We start from the raw sequence: 26,084 nt of genomic DNA, 5'->3' as shown, positions 1-26,084 counted from the left end.
AGCATGTTTGGATTAGCAATTAGCGTCTAGTGCGGATTTTTCAAGTCTCTTAGTGCTTGAGAGGCCATGGAAAATCCCTCTCTTCCCCGTGATATTGTATCCAAATATAGTCCGATGATAATAAAACTTTGCGAGCACGTGGGGGAAATCCACCTCTACATGCTTGCAAACTTTGGTCACTATCGGATCATGTTTGGATTAGCAGTTAGCGCCTAGTGTAGATTTTTCAAGTCTCTTAGTGCTTGAGAGGCCATGGAAAATCCCACTCTTCTCCATGCCATCGTATCCAAACATGCTCCGTTGTGGTGACCAAAATTTTCGAGCATATGGAGGGGACCCACCTCCACATGCTTGCAAACTTTGGTCACCACATCGGAGCATGTTTGGATTAGCAATTAGCGCCCAGTGTGGATTTTTCAAGTCTCTTAGTGCTTGAGAGGCCATGGAAAATCCTGCCCTTCTCTATGCCATCGTATCCAAACATGCTCCGATGGGTGGTAACCAAACTTTGCGAGCATGTGGGAGGGGTTCATCTTCGCAAAGTTTGGTCACCATTGAAACATGTTTGGATACGATGGCATGGGGAAGAGTGGGATTTTCCACGGCCTCTTAAGTATTAAGAGACTTGAAAAATTCGCATTGGGCGCTAATTGCTAATCTAAACATGCTTCGATGGTGACCAAAGTTTACAAGCATGTAGGGGTGAGTCCCTTCCACATGCTCGCAAAGTTTGGTCACCATCGGAGCATATTTGGGTACGATGGCATGGGAAAGAGAAGGATTTTTCATGGCCTCTTAAGCACTAAGAGACTTGAAAAATCCGCACTGGGCGCTAATTATTAATCCAAACATGCTCCGAATGGTGACCAAAGTTTGCAAGCATGTAGAGCTGGGTTCCCCTCACATGCTCACAAAGTTTGGTTACCATTGGACTATGTTTGGGTATGATGGCATGGGGAAGAGCGGGATTTTCCATGGCCTCTCAAGTACTAAGAGACGTGAAAAATCCGCACTGGGCACTACTTGCTAATCCAAACATACTCCGATGTTGACCAAAGTTTGCAAGCATGTGGAGGTGGGTCTCTCCACATGCTCGCAAAGTTTGGTCACCATCAGAACATGTTTGGGTACCATGGCATGGGGAGGAGAGGAATTTTCCATGGCCTCTCAAGCACTAAGAGTCTTGAAAAATCCGCACTGGGCGCTAATTGCTAATCCAAACATGCTCTAATGGTGACCAAACATGCTCACAAAGTTTGGTTACCATTGAAACATATTTGGGTATGATGGCATGAAGAAGAGCGGGATTTTCCATGGCCTCTCAAGTATTAAGAGACTTAAAAAATTCACATTGGGCACTAATTGCTAATCCAAACATGCTTTGATGTGGTGACCAAAGTTTGCAAGCATGTGGGGGTGGTCCCCTCCATATGCTCGAAAAGTTTGCAAGCATGTGGGGGTGGTCCCCTCCATATGCTCGAAAAGTTTGGTCACCATCGGAGCATGTTTGGGTACGATGGCATGGGAAAGAGCGGGATTTTCCATGGCCTCTCAAGCACACTGAGACTTGAAAAAACTGCACTGGGCGCCAATTACTAATCCAAATATGATCCGATGGTGACGAGACTTTGTGAGCATGTGGGGGTGGGTCCCCCCCACATGCTCGCAAAGTTTGGTCACCATTAGAGCATGTTTGGGTACGATGGCACGGGAAAGAGCGGGATTTCCTAGGCCTCTCAAGCACTAAGAGACTTAAAAAATCCGCACTAGGCGCTAATTGCTAATCCAAACATGCTCCGATGGTGACCAAACTTTGCGAGCATGTGGGGGGATCTATGCTCTGATGCTGACCAAACTTTGCATGCATGTGGGGGTGGGTCCTCCCCACATGCTCGCAAATTTTGGTCACCATCGGAGTATGTTTGGGTACGATGACATGGGGAAGAGCGGGATTTTTCATGGCCTCTCAAGCACTAAGAGACTTGAAAAATTTGCACTAGGTGCTAATTGCTAATCCAAACATGCTCTAATACTGACCAAACTTTACGTGCATGTGGGGGTGGGTCCCCCCCACATGCTTGTAAAGTGTGGTCACCATCGGCGCATGTTTGGATACGATGGCATGGGAAAGAGCGAGATTTTTCATGGCTTCTCAAGCACTAAGAGAGTTGAAAAATCCGTAGCACTGGGCACTAATTGCTAATTTAAACATGCTCCGATGTGCTGACCAAAATTTGTGAGCATGTAGGGGTGGGTTCCTCCTACATGCTTGCAAACTTTGGCCACCATGGGAGTATGTTTGGGTACGATGGCATGGGGAAGAGCGGGATTTTCCATGGCCTCTCAAGCACTAAGAGACTTGAAAAATCCACACTGGCACCAATTGCTAATCCAAACATGCTTTGATGGTGACCAAACTTTTCAAGCATGTGGGGGTGGGTCCCCCCCACATGCTCGCAAAGTTTGGTCACCATCAGAGCATGTTTGGGTACGATGGCATGGGGAAGAGCGAGATTTTCCATGGCCTCTTAAGCACTAAGAGGCTTGAAACACTGGTGGGTACTAATTGCTAATCCAAACATGCTCCGATGGTGACTAAACTTTGTAAGCATGTGGGATTGGGTCTCCCCCACATGCTCGCAGAGTTTGGTCACCATCGGAGTATGTTTGGGTATGATGGCATGGGTAAGAGCGAGATTTTCCATGCTCAAGCACTAAGAGACTTGAAAAATCCGTGCACTGGGCGCTAATTGCTAATCCAAACATGCTCCGATGTTGAGTAAATTTCGCGAGCATGTGCGGGTGGGTCCCCTCCACCACATGCTTGTTGCAAAGCTTGCTCACCATCGGAGCATGTTTGGGTATGATGACATGGGGATTTTCAACAAACAATATGATAGCCAAAGTGTTAAAAAAAATCCAAAAATCATGAACATCAACTAAAATACAATGATCCTCACTAATGAAAAAACTCATAATGATATAAACATGAACTAAGTACATCAGAATGTGAGCTAACCTAGGTACTCTGGGTTTATCCCACTAACTCAATAGATCAAGGCATAATGAAAATGAGCTACCCTGGCTAGTCTTAGGTTAGTCACTGCCAATAAATCTAAGTACAATGTAAGTGGGCTAACCCAGCTAGTTCGAGTTTAGTCACTATCAAGATAGAGATCTAGACAATAACACCCTCTCGAGCTCTCAAATGCTCTCATGGTCATCCACTCAAAGCCGAAAATGTGGGCGAGATCTTTGTTTTCGGCTCTGTACTTGGTCAAGAGTGAGCCTGGTAGCAACCACTAGATGAGAGAATTGAAATGCCTCTAACTCTCACTTTCACTTTTGGAACTCAAGACCCCCCCTACGAAGTTGAATCTGCTAGTAGAACTGGCGTGCCACAATCATGTTATGGGTGTCTAAACAAAATCCATTATCATGCACCTTATCCTGGTCAAGGATGCACTTTGGCCTAGTGTAACGGATTAGATAGTAGTCTAGTCCCTCGCTATTGCCCTCACCGGTAATAACGGCAAATACATCACCCTCCTGTAGCATATTTGTCAAGTCATCAGCTGGCCATTAACATAGGACCTATGTGGTCATCGGACAACACTAGATGTGAAGGATGCTCGGGGGAGAGAACTGTTTGTATTCATGCATCTGCCCATCCTCTCGAGGCACAATGTGACCAATCACCACCCATACATGCTCCACAGAAGCATGCAAACTGTCGTGTGTAAATCATGGGGGCCTCCATGCACGTGCTCCTAATGGAATGCAAGCCAAAGGTGCCAGATACTATGTCACAATCATGGGAGCCTCTACGGTCAATCATGCCACCATCCACATGCCAAAAAAATCTCTTGACAATCCGAGCATCACGTTTGGGATACGATGATGTTGCACTCCCACATAAATGTTGGGAGCACCACTCGACCACGTGGCCTGCATCTCTGAATCGTTTAGCATCTTACCGCAGTTGATGACGTCTCAGAGCACGTTTCACACACGCGCCCGCACCATCATGCTCTCTGTTCTCGTGACCAGTCTCAAAGAATGACCAAATCACTGGGATACTAGACTGCACATGCCACATGCCACCTATAAACCCATAAAAAAAAGTCTTAGTTATTGTTTTCTTAAAGATGTTCTATAGTGAATTTAGTTTAATTCAGAATCTAAGAGAACTATAAGTACTACCTGTAGAGCCAATAGAATTGTGCACCACAACCATCCGACCAAACCCATTGCACAACCATTCGACCAAACCCACGTGTGATCCCACAATCTTGTAAAAAATCGTCATGGAGACGAAAATAGTGTTGCACAAAATGTGCATCATGTGAACGATTATCACACTGATATAGAAATGATACTCTCAAATAATAACACGGGCCTCGGGGGTACTCGCTATCCCATCTACATGTGCCTTTGCATGTCGATAGCTAATGTGGACCATAATAGCAACCTGGTGAGGTAAGGAAGAGAGACGATTAGGACATAGGAAATCAAATAAGTAATATAGCTCAAACATGAAACAAATATTATGAAATATAACCATTACCTGCTCCGAGAAGTAATACTTAGATTGTATCTCCTGAAAAGGTATGAAGGTGTAGTTCTCTGCAAAATCAACCATAGAGAAAACCACACCAATAAGAAACTTTGCCAGGCATGCTCCAAACTGACAATCCTGCCACTTGGCACAATGACTGTGCCGTATATAGGGGTAGATCTGCTCCCTAAATGTGGATGTGAAGTGACTGGTGTATGTTTGTCCACGAGCTGCAACTTCCTGGACTGCCCACCACTCTCGAGCTGGTGTGTCACATACTCATAACGTCACCATGGCACTATCTCTTGGTCACTTGCATCAAGATCTACCATCCGTAGATGTGCAAATGAACCACATGATGTGCAATTGTTCTCCATGGCACATAAGAATTTTAAACTATTTTGTGAAAGAGCTATATAGCAGAGGCTGTTACTATAGGAAGGGCTGCCAACTTCCCCACTACTAAAAATAACGAGCGTAGGACGGCCACTACTAACAATAATGAGTCCACAGTCATTTCAAACTCGTTTGGACTATGGTGTGACTAAAACATTATCTTCCTTTCTGCGTATTCCCGCTCTGTGTTTGTTCTACTGTCTGTGTATTCCTGCTCTATGTGTTCATTGGACAAGTTTGCTTGTTTACCTATTGCACACATGTAATACACACACACACACACACACACACACACACGGTTTGCCAAAATATTGTAGGTCTCTCTCTCTCTCCCTCTCTCTCTCTCTCTCTCTCTCACACACACACACACACACACACACACACACACACACACACAAGCTTGCATGCATTTCATTAATCTCTCTCTCTCTCTCTCTCTCTCTCTCTCTCTCTCTCGATTGTGTTCATTCAAGAATACTAATGCATCCAATGCTAAATTCGGTGTTTTTTTTGGCATGTGGTGCAGTGAAGGATGGGAAGGTTAGGCTCTTCACAATGAAGTCACAAGCTTCTTCTGGGAAAGTAGAGGGAAGCACATCCATGATCAAGGAATTTGCCCCACCTCACCACAAAAAATTTTGTCACTATGCACAAGACTTTCATAAAGATCGGGGTCTTTCCATGGTAGGAGTGGATCCCCACACCTTGTATGGGAAGAATGACATCTCTTATGAAAATTGGAGCTCTATTTTTTTGTGCTCAAAGCCCCTTCCAGGGAATAGCAAGAAGATTAAATCATATCATGTGAAGCCAGAGTTTGTAGAATGCTTGGTCCATCGACATTGGGATGTCTATCAAGAAGGACCATTCAATTATGAGATCAGGCATCAATTTGCAAAAGCATTTTACTTGGAGAATTGTGAGGCTGCAAAAAGGGTTGAGAGCAAGGAGCAGTACACCATCGCTTGGGCTCCATTCGCAGAGAGGGCAATGAAGAGCAGTGAGGAGAGACACAATCTGGAAAAGAAGCGCTTAAACTGGGAAGAGGAGATGATGATTGTATCTGAGGATGATGCAAAGCAACATACTATGAAAGGTCCACGTGCACGTCCACATTCGACAACACCCTTTCAATTCATCCAGACAAAGTTGAGTGAGCTGGTTGAGTTGCACAATGCAGCGGTTCAAAGGTTGGGGAATGTGATGCTCTGTAGAGAAATCAAAGCAGAAATCAAAAGATAGAATGAGAGATCTGCATAGGGCAGAGGGTGCTCAGCAAATCAATAGCACCTATATGTTAGTCAGCTCGAGCAGGAGCTTACACTTGCCACACAGATCAAGGTGATCGAGACTGCCTCATAAAGCTCATAGCAAAATTTCAGGCCACATCGCAGGATGAAATTGCCAAGCTAGAGATGAAAGTAAATGATGCAAAGGTGTGTGCCTTATATATATATATATATATATATATATATATATATATATATATATATATATATATATATATTTTGTCTACATTATGTTGCCAGTGTACTATATAGCATTGGTTACCTATTGTGTGTATCAACTTTATTTTGATGTAGCACCAATAATGCTATATAGCACAATTACCATGCTTTCTATAAGAAATTTTTCTTAGATATAACATGGTATGCTTGCTATATAGCACAATTACCATGCTTTATATAATATTTTTTTCATAGATATATCATGGTATGCTTTCTATATAGCACAATTTGTGTGCTTATATAGCTAATTTGTCTTAGATGTAGCATGGTATGTTTTCTATGTAGCACAATGCGTATGCTATATAGATCATTTTTCCTAGATATAACATGGTAGGCTTCCTATACAGCACAATTAGTGTGCTATATAGCTAATTTGTGTTAGATATATCATGGTACATTATCTATACAGCACAATGAATATGTTAAAGATCCTATTTAGCATTATGAGTATGTTATACAGTACTGATGACGCTTTTAGTAGAGAATGTTGTATATTGCACAATACATGCTATATCTAAGAAAGATTGTGTCATAGCAAGGCTCCTTTTTATATATCACACCTTGTGATATATACCACAACACATGCTATATCTAAGAAAGATTGTATCATAGCAAGGCTCCTTTTATGTAGCACACCTTGTGCTATATAGCACACCTTGTGCTATATAGCACAACACATGCTATATGTAAGAAAGATTGTGTCATAGAAAGGCCCCTTTTATGTAGCACACCTTGTGCTATATAGCATTCAAGAAGCCTCATCAAGGGGGGGATATCTCCTATATAGCTATAGTGAAGCCTCCACCTACTAAGGACCACCTTATGCTATATAGCACACCTTGTGCTACATAGCATTCAAGAGGTCTCATCAAGGGAAGATATGTGCTATATAGCTAATAGTGAAGCCTTCACCTAAGGATGATGATTGCTATATAGTTGTATTATGAAGCATAAACTAAATACTATCATATAGCTAGATCGTGTTAGGACTGTCCATGATTAATAATGAGATTGAAGTCTTGTTTCTATTATTTGTATTGTAGATTGTATCGGCAAGCTTTGAGGAGGAACTGACAAAGGAAACTGCACACACCAGTTTTTGTGCTGGCCTAAAGAGGATGGCTGAGACATCAGGGCTGCATGCATTTCGTCCACTCCCCCCTACTGTAGTTACTGATCCTCTCAATGGAGCTTGTGTCACTGGCTCGTATAGTTGTGCAGGATGTGGATCCCCCTTTGATGTAGTGGCCCTTGATGCCTTTTCCTTGCCTTGTTGCCATGTTTATCACATGATCTTCTTTTTACACGTGTGCATATCCCAAGGTGGATGTGCATACCCTGGCTGTAGTGGAGTTGTGTTTGAGAGGGCAAAGCACATGGTAGGTCAGGTTGTTGTAATTGTTAAGACAGAGCTCTGTTTCGGTAAGTTGCCAACTTGGTATACAAAGCAAGTACTCCACATTGATGGTTATGGAGTAATGAATAATTTGCATTTTCAGGTAGTGACAAGCCGACGTCTGGTTTTACGGCAGAGGAGACCATGCAAGTATCAGAGAACACGTCAATGCATGCGACTGGTAAATTTATTTTATATATTCGTAATAAAAGCCTGTATCTTTCAAGTTTCTTTGGGGATCTTCTAATGTCTCTGCATGTATACATGTAGAACAATGCTCTCATGTTTGTTTGGACAAGGTGGGGGGTTCTCAATTTGAAAAAAACCCAACCCCAAAGGTGTGACACAAGAGTGAGGCAGAGTCAACATTGGATGATCAATATGTCGAGTCACTTAGGGAGATAAGCAAAGCAGGAAAGAATCTTGGAGGAACCCCCTCCCCAAAACCTGTGAAGCCATCCCCAAAGTGCCTACGATCCACCCCAAAACGACTAGGTGATGAAGAGTTTGATGTCCCCTTAATCCATGGCAGGAAAAAGCAAAAGTTGTATGCTTAATGATGGTATTGTGCATTGTCACATGCCATCATTAAGCATACAAAGAAAAAGTTGTATGCTTAATGATGGTATTGTGCATTGTCACATGCCATGCATTTCCCTTTTGTAGCCACTATCTTTAACAACTTGTTGTTATGGCTTTTCTATTCTTGCAAGTATCTATATTCATTGTTGCAACTTTTTGTTATGGCTTTCCTATTCTTGTAAGTGTTTATATATATATATATATATATATAAATTGAATGTTCTTTTATTTCTCCAACTGCCACATGCCATGGATTTTCCTTTTGTAGCCATCATCAATGGATTTGAACAACTTCTTGTGATGGTTGTTCCTATTCTTGCAATATTTGACATGCATGTGCATAAACGAATATTTGACATGCATGTGTAGAAACATCCAACCCTCTAGAGAATGTCACTGTGGCATAGGCCAATGCTAGTGTTCAGGAGAATGTCAGTGTGGAGGAGGAGGTTGTTAATATAGACACAGCTGTGGATGTCACTGTGGAAAATGCCAGTGTTCAGGAGAATGTCAATGTCAGTGTGGAGGAGAATGCGACTGTGGAGGAGGCTGTTAATATAGACACAGCTCTGGATGTCACTGTGGAAAATGCCAGTGTTCAGGAGAATGCCAATGTCAGTGTGGAGGATAATTAGCCATTGTGGTGCCAATGCCAACGTTGGACAATAAGGCTGTGGAACAAGACAATGCCAGTGTGGAGGAGGACAGTGTCACTGTAGAACAGGACAATGTGAGTTTAAGAAATGACACTATGGACCAGGACAATGCCAATGTGGAGGAGGATGTTAACATGGACACAGAACATGACAACAGTCTTGCAACAACCCCATGTTAGGCTATATGTATGCCCTTGCGTGTGAAGACTCGATGCATATTGTTTGATGTCAATGGTCTGCTAGAGAAAAGGTATAGAATAACATATAATCGGGGAGTCCCTCAAACATGGATTGATGGTAAAGTATCAAGTATATACCACATTATCACTCCCCCAAAGGAGGATAGAAAGCCTCAATTTCAATATGTTGTAAGGCGCCTGATGCTCTCAGATTCCTCCCTGCAGTTGCGGCACACTTTCATGTTGCCTTATGGACTAGTATGGTCAAGGACAACCTATATGTAATATTGAAGGCACGTTTTCCTGAACTACAAAGATCCTTTTTTGTGGATATTTTGCCACAAGAGAGATGCCAGGAGGCACCATTCACCTTCAAAGATGTGACAGGTATCCCCATCTCTGATTCACACAAACCAATATTTTTGAAGGTGATTAAGGATGACTTCTTGTTATGGCACCCATGGTTTTCTGCCTAAGACACTTTGTTGATCGATGACACACGGTACAAAAGCACGAAGAACCCCTGGGAATGTTGTATATGTCCACCCTCATTTGAACCGAAGGATGAGTCTCAAGAGCCAGAATTCTTGACGAGGACCTTGTTTCCATGGATGGTCAAGTGGAGGTGTGCTAAGGATCCCTGGTGTTATGCACGGGATAACATGATGTATAATCCTAAGGATAATGTATCTGCTATCATCAAATACTATGAACGCTCGCAACAATGACGAAGGCAATGAAATATGCAAGCACTAACCAAGCATTGCATTGGAGGCTTTTTGTATACACCCCCATTATCCTTTTTGTATACACCCTCATTATCCTTTTTGTATACACCCTCATTTTTGTAACAGCCATTAACTTGCTCAACTAGAATTGGATCTTATTTTGTCTATCCTATTTTTTCTTGCTCAATCCTTGGTTCTGTGTCTTGTGCACTGTGTTGTGCTGTGTATAGTACCAATGCTATATAGCACAACCAGACTCAACTTAGAGTGAGAGGGGCATTGTGTTGTGCTGTATAATACAAGAATTTTGCTATATAGCACAACTAGACATGGTGAACTTAGGGTGAGAGGGGCATTGTGTTATGATGTATAGTACAGGAATTGTGCTATAGCACAACTAGACATGGTGAACTTAGGGTGAGAGGGGCATTGTGTTGTGCTGTATAGTACAGGAATTGTGCTATATAGCACAACTAGACATGGTGAACTTAGGGTGAGAGGAGCAATGTGTTGTGCTGTATAGTACAGGAATTGTGCTATATAGCACAACTAGACATGGTGAACTTAGGGTGAGAGGAGCAATGTGTTGTGCTGTATAGTACAGGAATTGTGCTATATAGCATAACCAGACATGGTGAACTTAGGGTGAGAGGGGCAATGTGTTGTGCTGTATAGTACAGGAATTGTGCTATATAGCACAACTAGACATGGTGAACTTAGGGTGAGAGGGGCAATGTGTTATGCTGTATAGTACAGGAATTGTGCTATATAGCATAACCAGACTTGGTAAATTTAAGAAGCCCACTTGAGGTTCCTATTTCCCAGATTCCTCTAGAGGTTACTTCATCGTGTCCCCTACATTTGCATTTACATTTTTACAAAGGTTGAGCCAAAGCTAGATAAATGAGGATCTAGGTGGGGAATTTTAGGTGGTTCCATCTCCCCCTGCCTACTAGTCTCTTTCAAGAGTTACTTTGCTTTTGGGCTCATTATAGGGAATATATCCATTATCCCAAACATTCTTGTAGAAATAAAATCCCAAGTCAGGTCTATCTACCCAAAACACATTTTATTTTCTAGGTAAAATCTCAAATTTCCTTATTTTCTAAGTTTATATACACATACTCACCCATGAAAGATAGCTTAATCTTTCCAATTTTGAGGTCTCTAAAGCATTCCTAGCCTAATCTCTTGGTGAAGGTTTACTTAGAGTTTGTCCAACAAATTTTCCAAGCCTTATAGAAGGTTTAATAAAGGGGTTAGTATTACCACTAGACATCATACCTTTTATCTTGGAAATGGTAGCTCTATCTTTAGGTAAAACATCTTGAAACACGAGTTTTTGCTCAAAATAAATAATTGGTCAGACTCGTTACTTTTGACTTCAGTGTGCAATTGGGTTCTCAGTCCAATTATGTTAGACTTAACAAGTTTAGTTGCACTATCAGTTGTGGGAGTGAGAAGATCTATCTACAATCCATAAAATCGGGAGCCACCTAAGCCTCTACCACTACGCAAGTGTATAGAAACACTACCCGAATGAGTCTAAAGCATATGACCTATACACACTCTCTATAATTACTATAAAATCTTCCTTGCACTTAGCTTCATAGCTTGAAGTGCACCATGGCTGCTTCTTCTGATCCACGATATAAATGAATCACCAAGATGAAAATAAAAGCCACTAGTGGACACTGGCATGTATGTCATAAAATCTAGTCCATACAGAGTCACTGAAAGCATACAACTAATTATCACCCCCCTTAGCATAGAATAGCCCAAGGGATCGAGTGCCCTGCTCACTTGGAAGCCTCCCAATTCTTATTTCTAGGATTATGCATGAATCTTATCAATCAAGAGATCTCAACAAAATGTCTAGCCTTGCATTGCATAAATAGATGAGGCACCTAATAGCCTGCATTGATAAAGTGATGCATCAAATGGTTCACCAACATCCTTGAGACTAAACCTAGCACTTATCTCTACTGTGGTGTAGTAACAGGCTTACAATCTTTAAGACCAAAATGTGTAATAAGTCTATATATGTACTTTGGCTACAATATCATAATACCATCATCATGCTACATAAACTCACAGCATAAACTGTATGCCCAAATAGTAATGTAGCAAGCCCAAATCTTTCATCTCGAATGAACTTGTAATTCAGCCTTGAAGGTTGAAATCTTCTCCCCTCATTAAGTTTTATGAGAGCATGTCATCAATGCATCAACATATAAAATATATTCTTAATCCTCTTTACCTAGAGGATACTCTCAATTGGACTTTTACAAAAACCATGTGTAACCTTTTGTGAGCTAATTTTTAGTTAGTATGGACTGATTTGTAGCATGCATTCATCTGCTCCACATATGGTTATCTAGTATTATACAGGTATTATACAAAGGTAGGAGTATATGAGCTTAAATTTATTTATTTTTATATACAAGTATGGTCTAAACTAAGTTCTATTAATAAAGACAACATCTCTACTCTACCATTTGTCTCATGGTCGGATGGTAGAGTCTATACCCTTTGGTTTTTAAGCTGTATCCCATAAAAATAAATTTTACCGCCTTATGGCCTAGATGGTAGTCTATATCCTTTGATGTCTCACATCTATCCCATAGAAATGATTTTTTATCACCTTATTATCTAGCTTATTGTTCTATTTCTTAGTAAGCACAAGAGCATAAGATAACTAATAACACGTAAATGAGTCACAGTGGAATTCTTGTTATTCCAAGCTTTACAAGGGGTAATTGTTTGCAAGACCTTAGTGGGGAATTTGTTTACCACATAAATGGCACACATAACTACCTTCAACTAAAAAACATGTAATAAATCCTAGCCTTTAACCATGTAACGTGCCATTTGTATGAGAGATTTGTTCTTCCTCTCAGTTCTCACAACATTTTGTTGAGGTTTGTAAGGCATCGTGTGCAATGATGTTTTATGCCTCTTTCACCCATATATACATGATACTCCTTTAATACTCCCCCCCAATCCGTACAAAGTGTGCCAACTTTACACATGTAGTCACATTTTTAGCTATAGAAGTAAAGTGTTTAAAGCATGTAAAAACCTTTGAATTTGCCTTCAATTTGCCTTCAATGGATACACCCACCCGGGTGTGCCTAGAGTAGTCATCAATAAAAGTCACAAAGTAGAGATATCTCCCGAACTCTATGGTGTCCTCATACGACCACATCACTAATCCATCTAATGTCCATTGCACATCTTACTCACAAAATACATCTCTCACATACATGTTTGATAGGAGCCTCAAACTATGGAAACTTTGACACCATCTCTTGCCTTTTAAGGTGCAATAAATTACCAAAATTCAAGTGACCAATGTGGGTAAGCCATAGCTTTGTGTCACTCAAAGCATGTGTGGTAGTAATTAAACAAGCATTATGTGTCAATCTCTCATACATATCTAACCTCTAAAGCCCATGGCTTAGAGTACTAGATACCACAGTGATGTCTGCATCACTCTAGTCATGAACTGTACACCTATCATCATCAATAGAGTATTGAATACCATAGTGATGTCTTTATCACTGTGTTCATGAATTGTACACCTAAAAACAACAAATTTGATCACTAGGCCTATCCTCTCAATGGCAAAGACGATGACAATAAGTTTTTTTTTAATGCCTAGCATAAACAACACTTCTGAGTCTATTTGCAGAAGTGAACACAATCTTACCAACACCTTTCACTTCATATGAGGAGTTATTTGCACATGTAAAATATGCCTCCTTGATGAGGAGTAGACTTAAATTTGCTTGCTAGCACCACTATCAAAACACTAGACATGTTGATAGTGGTGCTTGCTAGCACCACTATCAAAACACTAGACATGTTGATCTATCACTAACATGCATAACTATAGTGCACAATGAAAGCATCCTATACATAGTTCACTGACTCCTCCTTTTAAGCACTTGGTGCTAATGCACTCCAAGAACTCTTAGACATATCTCCCCCTTGGTACAAAATGATTTGCCTCCTCAACCTCTTTCATAAGGTTTCATCATAGGCATTAAGGGTCTAGATGGTCTCAAATCGCTATGGGAGATGCAAAAAGTATCAATGGGACTGTGTTGTAGTTTAATATGGTCTCAGATGATGTCGTTTGGTTGGTCATTTTTGACTAAGTCGTGGTTCTTTGGCATGGCCAACCTACATCCATGTTAATAACCTACATCCATGTTGACCCTTGGTACTATATATAGACTAGTTTGGTAGCCTTGGTTCATTATCAAGTTTATTATATTCAATCGTTTTGGGATTAATAGATATTGCCACTAATATTCTACATCAAAGAGAAAATATGAACACACTAAAAGGATGTATAATCAAGCTATGAAGCAACACTGTTCAAATCTTTAACTTGGATGGGCACATATAATGGTTCGACGAAATGCTTATTGCTATTCCTACTACAAAAGTGTGTACTAAAAAACCAAGATGAATCCCCTATGAATGTACTTCATGTATGTATTATGAGATTAAGCATTATATAGCAATAGGCTACTCATGAGCATTGGGCACTCAGCACCATGAGAGAAAGGAGTGTGTGGCTACAATTGAGTCTTACACTTACTTCTCTAATATATCCTAATTCTTGTGCATCTATGAGAGAAAGGAGTGTGTGGCTACATATGTGTGGCTACATACTAGATGATATAATCGAGCTAAGGTAAAAATAGATTGGGAGGAGTACGATCATGTAGAGCTCTCTGAAAGAAAAGAGGTTTATATCCATTACAGTTCCATAACATTTTGAGTTATGTCCTTATTTTCTTTGTGTGAATGAGAGAGAGTAGAAAGTTCTAGGGAGAGCCGGAACAAGACATATGTTAAGGAAACCCTACCCTAACGTGTCATGGGAATTTTCCTATCCACCGAGCTCGAGCAAGGCTCAAGAGCTCCACCATAGCCACTTGTCACCGCCATCCTCCCGCACTCGTTGTTGTCACCCCGAGGTGAGATTGTTCTAATCCAATGGGTGATGCAAGCTCTCTCGTGAAGATCATGTGGGATGTCCATGAAGAGGATCACGCTGGAAGCAAGAGGGAACAAGTGATTAGCACTAATCATTTTCAAACCCTAACCCTAAGCACACCACACATGCTAGATTAGAGTTGCAAGAGAGAGAGAGAGAGAGAGAGAGAGAGAGAGAGAGAGAGAGAGAGAGAGAGAGAACACTCCACTTCTATTACACAAATGGGGGAATAAGTTACAAACAAGAGAAATTGGCTTTTATAGTTCTAAGCCTTTTTCCACTAGCCGTATTGGAGTAAGTGACCCCCGAGGTGCCCAAAACATAGTTACAAGGCTTTTGTCTATGATTTGGCCAATTGACCAAGATCCTCTTGTCTATTCTTCGAAGCTCAATACTTGGGAGAGTCTTTAGTGCGTTTCCCTCATCAAATGACGGGATTTACCATATATAGTGCCGACACCCATTACATAAGTGTGCAGACATAGTTGTAGGAATGTGCTAATAACCAATATGTGGTTAACATACTCCCCTTCCTAAAGTCAATTGCGTCCTCTCATGATTGGTGAGAGGGTGTCGAGGCACGCTAGGAAGTGTTGCACTTGGTTTTGGTACTCTTGTCTCTCCGGAAATGAGAGGGGGTGGGAAAGTTAGTAAGATGGAAAGAAGTTAGTGGAGAACTTCCACCGCGTCTCCCGGCATTGTACAGAGGATTAGCAAGAGCAAGACTCAATTACACAATGGGAGAGTATGTTGTATTATGAGAGAAATTCACTTATATACATGGCCATAAGTGTTCACACTCACTTAAACTGTGGCCAGCCGGGCACTTTAAGCACATAAGAGACCTAATGCTATTACAATGACTACTCTCATAATATATCCATGAAGTACATCACTTAGGACTTCATCCTAACTTGCTACCACATGCTCTTGAAATGAGAATTGCTATAAATACTCCGTGTCACACCATTACGGGCGCCCATCCAAGTTGTAGCTTTGGACACTATTGCATCATATCATGAATGTATGACCCTTTGGTGTATCTATCGTGACTCCTTGATGTAAGATAACGGCGGTAGCTCTTGTTAATCCTAGAATTGGATTAACATTCCCCCCTTCCTGATGACGATCGCGTCCTCGTGATCGCATTGAAGACCTTTGTGTGGGGAGAATGAACAAGCTTTGTCGATGGCTTTGATGTTGAATGACGTTCAATGGTCTATGTTCCTCCCGAAGGAATAAGAAAAGCTAGTTAATGAATGAAGAGGTTAGTTGTGTATTGGGAATTCCTAAACGGGGTGGGAGATTTTTGTGAATGATTGCATTTTTATATTTGTGTGAGCGTCTTTTTTTTTCTCTTTTTTTTTTGCTCACTTTGTTTTTGGCAATCATCAGCAAGGTTACATGCGGTTTTTGTTAGTGGGGACACTAAGAGACGTTAATAATGGGAGAGAAGAGAGGGAAGGAACCGGAGAAACGTAGACTTAATCAGAACGAGAGGGTGATTCTCATTTCCTCATTTGATTCATTGAAGCGACATTCATCATTTTAAGTAATTGGCATGTGGTGATGTCCCTTTGTGTGGCAGGGTTCTTGTCAAATGTTGTTGAGTAGGACCCTATCCTGTCTTCTTCTGCCCATGTGCTTTTTATGTTTTTATGTATATTTAAGAGCTCTTAGAAGCAGATTTACATGAAGTCCAAGAATTGAGTCATATAGACTCTTATCGAACTGCTCTGTGTTGAAGTCATTTGAGTTGTGAAGATTGTGACGTTGTTTGGAGAGGTTTGTAATTTGAATGAAAATTCCAGGTGATGGATTGTACCATTAACCAGGATTCCACCCACCATGGCCCCCCCATCCAGAGATGGTACTTGGAAGTTGTTGATGGTGAGGCATTGGTGCAAATGTTCTCCAGTGCATGAGTATGGATTCGTACTCATGGAGCAGCTGCTACATATAATTTAGCCAAAGGAATAGTAAGCAATAAGCTTAACAAATATATAGTGGCTATATGTTAAGCAATAAGCTTAACAAATATATAGTGCGTGATATGGCTTAATCCATGATGAGACTTAAATCGTGAAAGTGCAGGTTCTTAAGCCTTGAGATGGAACTCCTTGAATTTGCAAATTTTGACCTCATTTTTTTTTCTCCATGTGAACTGCTAGGATGTGAAACACTGAGGTGTGAAAGACCAGACGTGAATGTCATGACGTGAAAGAGAAGACGTGAAAGTCATGACGTGAAAGTCATGATGATGAGGACGTGAAATTATAGACGTGAAAGTCATGATGATGAGGACGTGAAATTATAGACGTGAAAGTCATGATGTAAAATAGTAGATGTGAAAGTGTAGACGTGAAAGTCATGACGTGAAAGAGTAGACTTGAAAGTGTAGACGTGAAAGTCATGACGTGAAAGAGTAGACGTGAAAGAGTAGACGTGAAAGTCATGATGTGAAACTACAGGGACTAACATGGGCCGTGACTTTATAACTATGTTTGCACTTGCTTAGGATGGATCATTTATCATTTCCAGAGAGATGACAAGAGCATTGTTATTTTGTTCTTGATGTGCTCTTAAATCTCTGTATTTGATCTTGAATTTATTGCTGAAATTATGTCGAGGCAGTAGAGGGAAGACTGCTGATTGTTTGCTGAACAGACAAGCTCTTGTGTTGGTGTTGGATGCATGAGAGTGGTTGAGGGATTTGCTTGCTGTTTCTTGGGCCTCCATTCTTGAACTATAGGTGAAGTTGTTGGGGTTGAAGTCGGTGGTGAGGTTTTCTTCACATTGTTCAATTTTGGCAACCATATGATGGAATTACCATCATGGTATCCTTGTTGTTGAAGTACATGCACAGGCACCCATCTTTGATGAGCACTGTAATTTGGTTGCCAATGTGCTTAGTGTTGAGGCTTCCTTCTTTGTGCAAGCTTAGGGGACTTTGTGATGCACTTGGGGACCTAAGCTTTGGTAGTACCCTTGTGCTTGCAGCAATGTTTTTGGTACCCACACTTGTTGCATTGGTGGAGTTCTTTTGGAGGAACTTGCATAGGCTTTTGTATATAGTGTTGTGGAGTACTTTTCTTCTCCCTTGGCTTTCGAGTGCTATGTTGAGGAAGAGGTTTTGACTGTCGAGGCAGCCAAATTTGATTGGCACCTTCATAGTAGCCTTGAGCTACAAGTCGCTGCTTTTCCACCCACATTTTGATACTATTAAAATATCTTGAGATTGTGGTTGTCATGGTGGTAGAGTTTTCTTTTTGGGTGATGTGGTGGAAGGTTTGGGGCCCTCCTTGACTTTGGTTGGCGCTGAGGCTGGAGGTTTGAGACTCATTGGCATTGTTGATGATGAGGTTAGAGTCTCTTATAGAGTGGTTTTCGATGACGAGGCCTTTGAGCATGTGGTTGTCTCCTTTGGTGAGGTTTGTTGTGAAGATGCATAGGAGCCAGGGCCTTTCCTTTGAGTAGAGTTAGATGGTTGGGCTCTGGGAAATTCTTCACGAATAGCTGCTGATTGCGAGGTTTTGGCATTGAACTTCATAGGTGAGGATGGGGTTGATGGAGTAGAGGCTTTATTGGAGTTGGTTGTTGATGCAAATGGTAGGCTTTATTGGAGTTGGTTGTTGATGCAAATGGTAGGCCTTATTGGGGTTGGTTTTGTTGATGCAAATGGTAGGTCATTGTGTGTAGAGGGGATTTTGTGGAAGAGGCTTGTATCCTTTTGCGTTCAGCATCATAGATATCTATTAAAGTTGGATCCCCTTCCTCGTCGCAGTATGGTATTGTCAACTTCTTGTTTTTGACCATCATGATGACTCTAAGCACAGTGGTGCTTGGGCAGCAACAGTCCATTTATGCCCCAAGATCAAATCTGCTTCCAACACATACTCAACCACAAAAAACTTGCAAGTGAGGGGATTAGTTTCAATATACATTGTATGTTCAAAGTACCCAGACATGGCATGTTCAAGTCTTATGTAAAGAAAGGTAATCCTTCCAGCAGGAGGATATGCCGTGAGTGTTGGTTGACCTAACAAATCCCATAGCTCGAGGGTCATGAGATTGTGTTCTCGTTTTGGATAAAGTTGTGCTTGAGCTGTGGTGATTTCATTTGAATTTTTCAATCCAACTAAAATCCTAGGGATATTTTCAGTAAGATATATTGGAAGTTCCGGCTCGTGCAAGGTTTCTTCCTCCCAATAACAATTGTACATTGCATGCAGGAGTGTTCAAGGTGACTGTTTGCATGGATTAATCTAGTGAATACAACGATTCACTTATCCAAGGTCTGCCAATGATGACATCATACTCAAGGGAATCTAGGGTGACATAAAATGTAAATTCCATATCGCCACCATTGATTGTTCGAGTAGTGTATCTAAAGTAACCTAGAACTTCAATGTTTTGTTCATTGGTTCCTTTTGCAAGACCATTGCTTGTCAGGGTGAGTTTAGGTTGTACCAATGACACCCAAGTGTCTATTGTCATGATGTTATGACTTGTTGCTCGAGGGCTAATCAATGCGCGTTTACATTGAACATCATTTCCTGTAGGGAAATCCAACCATACCATGATAGAGTCTTCCAAAGGAACCATGGGTGTTTTGGTTAGTGTTTCAGCTTTAGATCCTATGTCTGTTTCATATTCCCAATCACTTTCATCCTTTGTTTGGGTCTCCGCTTTTTCAAGAGTACCCAATGTGTACAATGGCACACTTGGCCCTCTGACAATTCTTAATGAGGGCTGTTTGGAAACTTGCAATTTCTCAAAGTCCCAATTTATGTAGTTCATTATGTCCTTATATAACTCAGGTTGAGCCATTAAAGGTGCAAGTGTTGATATGATTCTGGATTTCTCATGAGAGAAGAGCATTCCTCCGAATGAGGTTTTGAGAGACTGTTTTAATCTTGTAAGGAAATTATCGAATTCCTTACATGCTTTCTTAAGCCTATAGTTTGTACAGTCTGTTTCAAATGACTCTTCTGTAGAGAGTATGTCTTCCTCTTCTTGAAAGGGAAAGCGGTACTCCTCTAGGCTTTGTATCTTGGTTGCTGGGTGTAGGTTTGGCATTATGAGGCTCAATCACAACCAATGACCCTGTAAGACATTCAACCATGCTAAGAATGCACTCTTGAGATATCTCATGTGATCATTATTATCCATTTGGGGTGGTTGGGTGGGTTCTAGTTTCTTGATTTTTTTATGTGGTGCACTGAGCGAAGAGTAAGAACTTGTCTCATCCTCACTTAGTGATGTACTAGAACTTGTTTCATTCTCTGACTTTCTTTGGTTTGTCAGTTTTTCATTATGTTTACCCATGCGACGAGATTGAATTTTCTTTTGGGTTTTTGTATCCTGTGTCGTACATATGGGTGTTGAGGTTTGTGTGGCGGTCTTTGATGTGGATGCTTTTGCATCTTGTATGGCTTTTGGCTCTTTCGTGTTTATGTCCCCTTTTGGGTTGATGTCCTGTATAGACTCTTTTTCCTTGTCTTTTAATTCAACCTTGGTTTCGACAGTTTTTTATCCCTTGTTTTTCTTGGGTTTAGAAGGTTTTGTTTTCTCTTTTGGGTTCTATTTTAAAGCATGTTCTTCTACCCATGTTAAGGTATTGTCTTTTGCGTTCTTTTTGACTTTTTGTCGTGTCTTGGGTTATAAATGTGTAAGGTATTGTCTTTTGTGTTCTTTTTAACTTTTTATCGTGCCTTGGGTTATAAATGTGTAAGCACATTCAATGGCACCCTGGCCAATTGCCCATTTTGTACACTTAAGATGTTAAGAGTTATATTTTGTGAGACAAGTTGCATTGAAGTAACTCGTCCTGGGCAATCTTGGAACATGTGATCAATGCCACATCGTTCACACATGGGTCGCAAGGTGTCAGTGACTATGGGCATGGAAGTATTCCAAACTGTACAGTCTGCCACCACCTTGTGAGGTCCACGACAATAGAAACACTAAAGTGTCCGATTAAATGCTTCTTGAGCAGTTTCTACCCTTTGGACAGTTTTTGTTTGGTGCACGAAAGATGGAGGTTTTGAGTCGATTGTGGGTGAAGTGGGACACTCTTTAGTATCATGGTCAAAGGTTTTACAATATATGCAGTATAGAAAAACAAGTGCCTTGTATGCACAATGAGGATTGGGATGGTCATAGTGATTGCATTCAACACAAGGAATTTCGCTCGTCCCTTTTATAGGCATTAAAGATGTCTCGTTTTAAAGGTTTTCATCCTCCCTTCTCGAGATGTTGACTGTAAGATTTTAAGCAAGGGTGCATAAAATTCTGGAAATGTCAATTCCGAGGTCGATCTTTCTTTTGCCATTGCTTCATTTGGTTTAGATGAGTAACATCTTGTAGCATGATCATCTTCTAGTATGTTTTCATCTAAACGTATTGCTTCTTTGTAACATTGATCAAATGTTTCCGGATTGGATACAATGATCAAGTTATGTAAGCTGTTATTCTTTAAGCCCATCATGAAACATCTAATCAATTGAACATCGTTTAATTTTTCCCATGACTCACAATGTGAGTCCAAGAGTTTTATCCAAAGGATAAAATATCTAATGCATTCATTTGGTTGACGTTCAATTGAATAGAGTTGTGTTGTTGCACTCCATCGATCACCTTGTCTGGAAAAGCCATGTATAAAGGCTAATTTCAAAGTTTTGAAGTTGGTCTTGATTGATGGCATCAATGCGATGAACCATCGACTAGCTTTTCCCTCTAAGCAGCATAAGTTCAACGCATGTACCTTAGTGGGGCAGTTGGGATTTCCAAAGCCTTCACATCTCTGTTCAAGCTTTTGAATGAATTGAATAAGGTCTGTTGTTCCATCATATTTGCCCATTATTTTAGAAATTTGTATGGCCGTATTTCTGTATGAGTCATTGAGACCATATGTGAGTGCTCTTGTTTTGGAAGAGACTCAATGAGTCCTTGGGCCACCCCCCTTCCTAGACTTGTCAATACGTCCAAGGTGTGGGCATCCAGGAAAGGGTTGGTACTTATAGGATTTTCGAGAATGTTAGACAGAGGACCAAAGCCTAGTTGAATCGAAGTGACAGGGGGTGTAAAACTCGATGACACGCTTGTTATAGCCATGGCCAATGGCATGGGGAGGTGAATTGGTGGCATAGATCTCAATGGCTCGAAGATGTCAACCACCATTGGGTTAAGTCCTTGTGTGACCCCTGGCAATCTCTCCAATCCTGGCCATGTCAGAGTGTCTAAATGCTCCTTAATGAGCAATCACAGTTTTTTTTTAAAACTTTCCCACAGCCCGTTTTTGTTTTACGCCGTGAAACACTTCACGCGTGAACCGGACTTCACGTGGGATCAATTTCAATTTTTTTTGGGTTTTTTTTGCCACGTGAACTGCTGTTTCACACCGTGAATGTAAGATTCCTCCCCAGCCTCTCAGAATGTCCAGTATCTTCCCCTGTAGTCAAATCCCCCTTCAGAAATATAAAAGATCTTGTTTCTACCTGTTTTGGCCTAGAGAGAGAAAATGTTCTACAGAGGTTATTCAGATTTTGGATATTTTTGGATGGAAAAACATCTCTTCATATTTAAATAAGTTCCCCCGAAACAGAAGTTCAAAAAGATTTTCAGAAGGTGCACTCGAAATAAATTATAATCTGTTCAAAAGGCCTTATCCTGGGGGTCCAGATTTTCTTAAAATTTTAAATTAAGGTTTTGAGGGGCCAATCAGATTCATCCAAATGTGTGGAGGAGATAAATGGAAGAAATAAATAAAATCTTCCCAAAAATGAGTAAATACTCACATAAGATAAAGAGTTGACTAAGGACAAGGTTAATAGTAAAAAAAGAGAGATATTTAGAAAAAATGATGCATTTTTGACACCTCAGTATGGGGGAATTCCCCTCATGAAGGAGGCACCTGTTTCACATGTGTGAGATTAATCCAACTGCTCTAGATGTAAAAGAATTCAAGGATTGGAACCAAGGAGCAAGGAAAGTCATGTATTGGCTTTGTATTAGCATACAAGACACTATGAAGATCAAGGGCATTGTAGAATCCCTTGCATCAATTGGTGTTTCTATTGATGATGATGATGATAAGGTGGAAGTGTGTCTACGTGGTCTCGGGCCACAATACAAGGCGTTCGAGACATGTGTTCAAACTTGGGAGAACATTCCCAACTTCACAGATTTGGTGTCAATGCTGATCATTGAAGAGAAGAATTTGGGTGAAGATCAACAGTCTTCACAAAACAAAAATAGTTTAGAGCAACATGCCTTCTACACAAGTGCAAGTAGAGGTCATGGTGGATGTGGCCAAGGTGGTGGCCGAACAGGTAATTAGAATTATGGTCAACACAGCAACAGTCCCAGGACTCGCAACACAGGTAGAAGAGGCTAGTTTAGAGGCAGGGGGAGTCAACGAGGTTGTGGTAATTGGCAAAGGCAGCATAATGACACACAAGGGTGTTTTTACTGTGGTAAGCCTAGACATGTGTAGGAAGATTGCTATAAGAAACAGAGTGACATGCGAAATGGAAAAGTGTAGCAAAATAACTATGCGTCCTCTAGCAGAAATAATGAGGATAATGAAAGGTTATTTGTTATGCAACATGCAGTTAATGCTGTGTCTAGAAATGATGTAGCAACATGTAAGGGATGATGTATGGTATGTTGATTTAGGTGCTTCAAACCACATGACAAGTCATGGTGAGTGGTTTAAGGAAATGAAGAGTCTTGAAAGACCAGGTTTTGTTGAAATAAGGAATGACACTGCTCATCCGATTGCCCATGTTAGAGATGTGCCATTGTCTATGCAGGATGGTAAGGTGAAGTACCTTGCATATGTACTTCATGTATTGAACATTACAAAGAGTCTGGTTTCAGTTGGTGAGATGATTGAGCAGGGTTTGCAGATCCAGTTTGTGCACTTTTGTCGCACGTGTCGGAGCTAGGAACTTGCCAAGCACCGTGTGCGAGCCAGGAATGGCTGCAAGCACACAACCAGGAAACCAGCAAGCTCAAAACAGGGAGCAATGGTGTGTCACTCACCGCTCAGACCGCCGTCGTGAAGGATTCTCGCGTCACGATGAAGAAGGAGCCACCACCGCCGTCGTGCCGCCACACAATGCTCTATCGCTACACACCCTCACACACACACACACACACACACACACACACACACACACACACACACACACACACACACACACTGGAGAAGGAGATGGAGAAGATGAAGCAAGAACACTCCTTGGAATCTACATCAGGAAGAGAACCTAGTTTAAGAGGTCACATTAAGGAGCTAGCGTAGCAAATTAACAGGAGTTTAAACTTATTGAAAGCAATTCAAGAGTTAGCAAGGTGTCGAAGGTTAATCAAGGTCTACAACTGGCCAGTCACAAGGAAAATTACCAAGCTTAATAAATAAACAGATGACCACAATGTGTCTATTCTAAGAACAAGCTAATCCCAAGAGCCTAAGGACACAAGAAATATCAGAGTCATAGGAGTCTTCTGCCTTTATTTCTTTTATGCACGTGACAATTTTTACAAACAATGGCGACCTCCCTAAAGAAAAACTAGCATCAACCCTGGTGCCATGTTTGCCACAAGGCCTTCTCGAGGAATCTACTAGCTCACCTTAGGCAAGGCTACCCCCTACCAACCCAGGGCATGGGTGTGGAGTGGAATACTCCTCGCCTACCAAGTGTCAATAGGGCGATAGGCTGACATGAAAGCACATATAATAATAGACATACATTGCCATTTTTTGTAGGCCTTTCTTTTTATTTTTTATTTATCTCTTTGGATTTTTGCTCCCAAATTATCATGCGTTCTTACATCCTTTCGACAAAGGGGTAGAAGCTATGTCTTAGAGGTCAACACACACAGCCAGGTTATTCAAGCATTAAGATGGTTTTAACCCTAGACCTAAGACAACCATATTCCAAGGTTAACTAAAGACATCATGCATTCCCAAGAATTTTTAAAATAAGGTTAAACTCAATTAATGATTTACACTAACACCTTAGGAAACTTCAAAAACTTAGTGCTTGACAAATTCCATGTGATCATGCATTATAGTTCATGCGATTAATTGAACAGTAAAAATGAAAGAGAGTGGGCATGGAAGAATTACAACTCTATTTTGTAGATCTCCTTGATTCGATGAGAAATGCCCGCAATTTGATGTAGATATCCATGTATGAACATCGCAGCAGTCCCAGGACTATGAAAGAAAACCCACCTCAAACTTTTCAACCTGTACAATCAACTAACAAGCACTATACCTCGAGAGGCACATCAGTGGGAAAAAATAAGGACTCGTTTAAGGACACAAAACTAGAAACAACTTGAAAACACTAACCTACCAACCAGTCACCACACTAATACTGAGGATCAAGGAGGATGTTGTAGAGTCCTGGCTATAGCACTAAGGCTAAGCCTCTATCTGCATCATCCAAATAAATAAAATCAGCCTCGGTAGTGCCATGAGTCTCATCCGTCTATTCATTGTCAGATATATCTTCTTCGTTCTCCAATCCATATAGACTCGTCAAGAATGTAACTATGCGAGGATAGTCATCCTGTGGAAAAGTAAAGACTTGGGCTATCGGGGATACATCCTCTATGGAGTAGGGGTCAGTTGTGGTCAATAGGCAAATTAGCCATTCTAATTTCTCAACATTTTCCTCACTGGCTACTAGTACATCTATATGACCCAATTTGGTTTTAATTACAGGATAGCACATGTGAAATATCTGAGAAAGGTACAGATGATACCTCTCACCAAAGGTGGGAGTGGATGAAGTGCGTGATGCTCGTGCATCTGCCATATCTACAAACACAGATATAGCATCAGTAGGTTTAGGAAGACAGGTCAATCTTGTTTCTAATTGTGTGCGGATAACTCTCCTCTTAATGTGCTCTTGCTCTTTTTACTATATTTTTTTCTTTTCTTTTCTTTTTTGTGTATGAAGCTATATATATACATTCCCTCGAATTTGGAAGTTACATGGTCAGGGGAGAAGGTTAGGGAGGAAGCAATAGAATGTCGAACGTGAGTACATG

General features: G+C 41.0%; 1 pseudogene; it reads right to left on the bottom strand.

Annotated features, from left to right (window-relative positions):
• Nucleotides 1-9,071: 9,071 nt before the first annotated feature.
• The window catches only part of LOC147615213 (uncharacterized), a 66,123-nt pseudogene continuing 49,110 nt past the window's right edge, over nt 9,072-26,084 (bottom strand).

This window comes from Cibotium barometz, chromosome 40 (genome assembly GCF_041138505.1).
Source record: "Cibotium barometz isolate CiBa-2024 chromosome 40, ASM4113850v1, whole genome shotgun sequence".
In the NCBI taxonomy this organism is placed as follows: Eukaryota; Viridiplantae; Streptophyta; class Polypodiopsida; order Cyatheales; family Cibotiaceae; genus Cibotium; species Cibotium barometz.
Note: the sequence above shows the minus strand (reverse complement) of the source record. Positions and strands in the feature narration are given on the sequence as shown.